The following is a 7,415-nucleotide window of genomic DNA, read 5'->3' as shown; positions in this document are numbered from 1 at the left end:
CCATTCCTTGCCACATTATGAACTATTGTATATCGTTGGAAAGCTCTTGATGTCAGCTTCTCAACGCAATTGGAATCATGTCATTGGATCCTTGTGGTTCGAGATATTCATCCTTGAAGAGGGAAGGTCAGGCTGCAATTTCCGCTGATTGTGCACTAGCACGTTGCCAACTTGGTTTCCAAGTTGCCAACGTGCTACACCTCCTGGCAGCACCAATTTGGGCGTTGGCAACTTGGAAACCAAGTTGCCAACGTGCTCTCTCATCCTGGTTGCATCAAATGGGCGTTGCCAACTTGAGGATCAAGTTGGCAACATGCATCTCCTTCTTGCTCCAAGGTTTCCTTGCATCATTGTCTTCTTGCTTCATCACCTATCATAAACCAAAGAAATAGCTTCAAAGTCTTACCAATTCATGCACAAATTCCATGAGATTCATTCATACTCATTCATGTATATATTCTTTAAATCATTTGCATGAATTTGGCTAGAATCACATGTTCCTTGGTATTCTCATGCATGAAGATAAAACTCATAAAAGGACTTGTTTATTTAGAGAAAATGAGTGAAACTAAGCTAAAACCAACTAAACTAACTAGCTAATATAGTAAATATGCAAATGCATCACAACACCAAACTTAAACCTTGCTTGTCCTCAAGCAACAAAAGAACTATGCACAAAGATTTCTTTAATTGGAATGAGTTGAGGAATAGCTTGTAATACCTTGGTGAGTGAAGTGATTAAGTGATAGTGGGGTGAACTCTGAATTATGTGTTCATGCAAGGGTCCCAGTGCTTATCAGTCCTTACATTTTGGAAGTCTTAGATCTTAGGACTTTCATTCAAATGATATCATGGAGATCTCTTATATGTAATCACCTTGAAGCAGCTTATAATTTTTTTGTGCTTTGACCTCGACTCTAAGTGTCATGTCTCAAGGCGGCTCTTTAGATAAGCTTTCAATCAATACTCCTAAACCAGTTGGTTTTAAGGTATTAGGTGTTAAAGCACCCCCAAGGATTTACTTGCTTAAGCCTCTTTCCTTGACACACTTCAACCACAAGCATTTACTAGGATAGCAACTCTTTTGAGTTTTTGTTTCTTTCTTTCTTTTTCTGCCTAGTAATTGATGCTCAGAGCCTTGGGCCATGTTCTTTTTGTTTTTGCACTTTCTTTTCTTCCTTTTGTTTTGTTTGCTGCTTCTTGGATCAATAGATTTTTGAGAATCTCTACAATACTTCTTTGAACTTCATGTCCTGCCTATGAGCTCCCATGCAAGTTTTCACAAGCATGCAACCTCAATACATGATCATACTACTAGAACCACCACTCCTCCTAATCTTTTGCTTGCCTCAAAAACTGATTTTATTCCTCAATCCTTCTTTTCAAAGAACTTTCATGTGATGCATTCTTGAAAATTGAGTGCAAACAAGTTTTGAAGATAAGAATGTTGTGAATAATCAAGCATCTTGCTTATTATAAAGAAAGACTATGCTATGAAGGCAGGCGGGAATATAAAGAGAAAATTATATGATGCAGACAAACAGGGCAAATAAGGATACAATCCAACTTTCAATCACAGCAACATTTGATGTAAAATATCACTTAACAATACAACCTGTTGGAGTTCACTTGCTTTTCTTCTCATCATCATCATTGCTAGCCTTTATGTTCATCTTTTGCTTCCTTGATTGATGATGCTTAATCCCTCCAAAGGCTTGTATGACATTCTACAATGATATTAAAGTTGCTTGTTCCCCAAGCACTTAGAAACAGTGGTTAGTCTGCATGATTTATTTGTGGGCTTTTTGAACTTACTTTGGTGTGGGAACACCAAACTTAGTACCTTGCCAATGCATCAAATTAACCATGTATGAAACTCTTTCTTCTTTTTCTAAGGTAATAGGCTAAAAACTAGAAAACAACAAGATAATTAACTAGTCCGTCTAAATGCATGAAGCTAGCCTTATGGCAGAAAGTGAGAATGTGTTTTATGATGGGATTTTTGGTGGAACACCAAACTTAGAATCCTTCATTCTCCCTTAGATTGTTTTGGTGTGCAACACCAAACTTAGCTTCTTACAATCTAGATGAAACTAATTAACAGTTTTATTGAATTAGATATGAAAAGATGGTTACCTCTGGTTGGGTTGCCTCCCAACAAGCGCTCTTTTATTGTCACTAGCTTGACATTTGTCCCTCTTTAGGGCGGATGATGATCATAGTGCCTTAATCCTTCCCTCTCACCGTGAGCTTCCTTCCAGTATCATTCTTGATGATTTCTACATGTTCAAGTGAGAGGATTTGTTCACTGTGTAGTATCCAGAAAAGTGTGGAGATGTCTCTTTTGGTTGGTAAGTTAGCATCACTTTATCCCCTGGTGAGAAGTCTTCAGTGGAGATTTTCTTGTTTCTCCATCCTCTTGGCATTTTCTTCTTGAGACTCTCTTCTTTTCCAGGGGATAGTTCAGGTTTTGGAATCTCAAATTTTGGACAGTCCTTGCTATGAATCTTAAATGCTGACTTTGATTGCAGCTTCTCCTCTATTCTTTGAGCTTGTTGCAGCACCTCCACCTCTTCATTTTCTCTCCTGCATGAGCTTGGAAGTGCCTCATCAGGTGCCTCTTTCAAGTTTGGATCTATGGAATCAATCTTCATACACTCTTCCTCTTGGGTGGAGTCTTGCAAATTCTTGAAGACATGGAACACTATATGCTCATCATGCACCCTTAGCATTAATTCTCCTTTTTCGACATCTATCAATGCCCTGGCAGTAGCTAAAAAGGGCCTCCCTAGAATAATGGGAGTGTTGTCATCTTCCTCTATGTCTAGGATGACAAAGTCAACTGGGAGGAAAAATTTGTCCACCTTTACTAATACATTCTCTACAACCCCGAGTGCTTGCTGAATAGATTTATCCGCCATTTGAAGGGCTATCTTTGTAGGTTTCAATTCATGAATCTGAAGCTTCCTCATCAAAGATAGAGGCATCAGATTTATGCTTGCACCAAGATCACAAAATGCTCTCTCAATCATCATGTTGCCTATTGTGCAGGGGATGTGAAAGCTCCCTGGGTCTTTCATCTTCTTTGGCAACTTTTTCTGGATGATGGCACTACACTCCCTGGTCATCATAACCGTTTGTCCCTCTTTCAAGGATCTTTTCTTTGTCAACAATTCCTTCATGAACTTAGCATATAGGGGCATCTGTTCAAGTGCTTCAATGAAGGGGATGTTGATGTGTAGTGTCTTGAATATCTCCAAGAATTTGGAATATTGCTTCTCTTTGTTCTCTTCTTTAAACCTTTGAGGGTATGGGAGCATTGGTTGGTATGCTTTCACTGCCTCCTTCTTAGCTAATTTATCACTTTGTGTATAGGTTTCTTGCTCCTGCTTTTGTTCCTTCACCTCTTCTTTTAAGCCTTCTTTGATGTGCTCTTCCTGAGTAATGGCTTCTGTCTCCACTTTCTTCCCACTTCTCAGGGTGATTGCTTTACACTCCTCCCATTTTATGGCTTTTTCTGTGTCTCTTGGGTTGGGTATCGGATCACTTGAAAGAACATTGGTTGGTTGCTCGGCTTGTTTGGCCAATTGCCCCACTTGTCTCTCAATATTCTTCATGATGACCTCATGTTCCTTGTGTCCCTTAGCTAAGGCTTGAGTGGTTTGAGCAAGTGCTTGCAAGGTTGCTTCCAGACTTGAGATTCTGGCCTCATGATGGTCAATTGGAGGTATGATGGGGGTTAATTATTGTTGGAAGTTGTTGGGTGGATTAGTGTGGTAATTTTGTGAAGTGGATGTTGGTGCAGAGAAGTTATTTTGGTGAGTTTGTGAATTATGATGGGGTGGTTGATATGTGTTTTGTGTTTTTCTATATTGGTTAGTGTTGTTGGCATGGTGATTTTGGTTACTTGTGTTGCGGGTGTGATTGTGGTTGTTGTTCTTTTGCCAATGGTTTTCACCCCACTTTAGATTGGGATGATTTCTCCAAGATGAGTTGTATGTATCACCATGAAATTCATCCTGAGAATTTGAAGTATTCTGCATGTATTGAACTTGCTCTTGTGGTTGTTCAACAGTGGTCCCTTCACCTTGGCCCCATTCAAGTGATGGTTGATTTGTTGTGTTCACTAATGCTAGCTGGAAACCATCCATTCTCTTTGTTATCAGCTCCATTTGTTGTTGGATTTGTTGGTGCATTAACTTGTTTTGTGCCAAGATAGCATCAACACCTTCAAGCTCCATTACACCCTTCTTTGGGGGCGGATTGTGTTGCCTCTCTGATGAGTAATAATATTGATTGTTTGCCACAATCTCAATGAGGTCTTGAGCCTCCTCAGCAGTTTTCATCATGTTGAGTGATCCTCCTGATGAGTAATCTAGTCCTTTCCTTGCTTCTGGACTTAGGCCTTCATAGAAATTTTGGAGTTTGACCCAATCACTAAACATGTCAGGTGGGCATCTTCTCATTAGTGCCTTGTACCTTTCCCAGGCTTCATATAATGACTCCCCATCCATTTGCCTAAAAGTTTGAACCTCTGTCTTCAACTTGATGATCTTTTGAGGTGGGTAGAACTTTGCTAGAAATCTCCTCATCACTTCATTCCAATCATTGAGGCTTTCCTTGGGGAATGACTCTAGCCATTGAGTGGCTTTGTCCCTCAAAGAGAATGGGAATAGCAACAACTTGTAGACATCTGGATGCACTCCATTTGTCTTCACTGTATTGCATATCCTCAGAAAAACAGATAGATGTTGATTTGGGTCTTCAAGAGGTCCCCCTCCATAAGAGCAATTGTTCTGTACCAGAGTGATGAGCTGAGGTTTCAACTCAAAGTTGTTAGCCTGAACTGGAGGAGTGGCAATACTACTCCCACAATGTCTTGGGTCAGGGATGGTATACGAGGATAACACCCTTCTAGCTTGTACACCATTGTTGTTGGCCCCTCCAGGATTGTGCATCTCATCCTCCATGACTTGATCTTCTCCCTCTGATTCCTCTGACCCTTCTTCACCAACTATGAACTTTCCTCTTTCTGTTCTCCTTATCCTTCGGCGGGTTCTCTCGTCCTCAATATTATGTCTATTAGCTCCTGACATACACAAACAAAACCAAAATCACAAGTGAAATATTCTAGAACTAGAGTGAAATTGGGGTTAGTGAAACAAAGTATCAAACAGTTAGTGGGCTTAACAAAACACAAAGAAAAATTGCTTAATCTAAACCACCTTTCACTTAATCATTGTCAATCTTTCCAATCCCCGGCAACGGCGCCAAAAACTTGATACGTAAAAATTAAGATTTACGTACAACCGGCAAGTATACCGGGTCGTATCAAGTAATAAGACTCACTAGGAGTGAGGTCGATCCCACGAGGATTGGTAGATTAAGCAACTTTAGTTAAATGGTAGATTTAGTCAAGCGAACATAGTTTTGATTTCATGAGCATTTTGATTTTTGAACATAATTGTAAGAATTTAAATGGCAAAGAATGTAAAGAACTAGAAGATAGAAATAAAGTAAAAGTAAATAGCGGAAACTTAAATTGCAAGAAACTTAAATGACATCAAAAATAAATTGCAAGAAGATAAAGTGCTGAATTCTAAAGAGCATAAGAGTAAGGAATAAAGAAACAGAATGTAAATGACAAGAACAATAAATTGCAAGAATGTAGAAGGGAATTGGGTAATGGGTTTTCAAACACTAAGAACAAAAGAAATAAGGAGTAATGATAGAGAGGATCATTAGGGATCAGAGATGCAAGTGTTCATGAATTGATGTTAGTCAAATCCTTCTCAATCATGGTGTAGATCCATGGCAAGTGGGTAATTGAATCCCAATCTCTTGGTGATTCAATTTCTCTCAACATAACCAATTGCCACTCTCGTGATCTAATTGTTCATGAGAAGAGTTGAAGCTCAATTTCAATCCAGCCACACAATTACCAAAATCTCAACCATGGAAAGTTACATCTCACATACTAACCAAGGTATATTGATTGAGGGAATCATGAAAGGATGAACTCTAAACTGAATCATGTGGCTCATTTCTCAACTTCACCACATAATTCTCATAGATTAACCCCTCTCTCGATGGTGGTTGAATCTTTGAAGAACAAGAGCTTCCTCTTTGGATCAACCTCATGAATTGAGGAGGAAAAGAGGAGTTCATCAATCCATTGTAACTGGCAGAGCTCTTCCCCCTAATGAATGTGGGGTTTAGTGAGTCATTGCTCCAAATTCAACAACAATTGCCATAAATCAAAATTAAACTAAATGTAAAGGAAGAAGAAGAAGAAGAAGAAGAATCAAATGCTTGAAGATTAAGAAAATGAAGAAGAGAAGTTCCAAGATGAACCAAAATTGGTTCTCTGGGTCTTCTCCCGGAAGTGCCACAAGAGTCTCTAATACAAGTGCTCAAAAGTGTGAAAAAGTTCTAAGTGTCAAAAAGTAAAGTAAAAAGTTTAAAAGTTCCCCCAAGTACAAACTCAATCTCTATTTATACTAGTCCTAAAGCTCTTCCAAAGATCTTCACTTGGGTTAGCAATATGGGCTTCCTCTTTGTTGAATTCTTGGCTCAATTGGAGAAGTTGTTAGCCTTTGTGATGAATAAGGGAAGCAAAGCAAGTTGGCACCAATTCTGGCCCATTGAGGGGCGTTGTTGGCAATAACTCAGGCCTTAGTGCACGTTGGCAACGTGCATGCCAATTTCCTGGAAGTGAGTTTGAGACTTGGGCGTTGCTAGCCCAAGTTGTTGCAAACAACTTGCTCTTCCTCTTCTTGGCTCTACTCTCATGCCTAATGTTGCCCAGAATTTGAGTATCTATCCTTTGCTTCAATATGGACTATCATACATCATTGGAAAGCTCTTGATGTCTTCTTTCCAACGCAACTGGAATCACTCAATTTGGATCTCTGTAGCTCAAGTTATGCTCCATTGAAGGGGACATGGTCAGGCTGCTAAAATCGCAGGCGTTTTTGGCAAAAACGCCTTTGTATTTCCACGTTGCCAACGTGCTCAGATTCTGAAGCTCTAAATGAAGCCATCTTTTGAAGCTTCAAATGAATGCCAACCCCATACTATGATATATGGTTGGAAAGCTCTGGATGTCTACTTTCAAATGCCGTTGGAATCACCTCATTTGGATCTTTGTAGCTCAAGATATACTCCATTGAAGGAGGTAAGGTCAGGCTGTCCAGCTCTCCAGCGTTGGCAACTTGGTTGGTGCCTTGTCTTGGCGTTGGCAACGTGAATGATGCATGTCCCTGGCGTTGGCAACGTGGCTGGTGCATGTCTTTGGCGTTGGCAACTTGCATGGCATGGCATATGGGCGTTTGGAACTTGGTTGGCACGGCTGGTGGGCGTTTGGAACTTGGTTGGCACCAAGACTTGGTGCCTAGCCAAGCATTCTTGTGTGG

The sequence above is a fragment of the Arachis stenosperma genome, chromosome 4 (assembly GCF_014773155.1).
Source record: "Arachis stenosperma cultivar V10309 chromosome 4, arast.V10309.gnm1.PFL2, whole genome shotgun sequence".
Taxonomy (NCBI): Eukaryota; Viridiplantae; Streptophyta; class Magnoliopsida; order Fabales; family Fabaceae; genus Arachis; species Arachis stenosperma.
The sequence above is the reverse complement of the archived record's forward strand: the minus strand, read 5'-3'. Positions refer to the sequence as shown.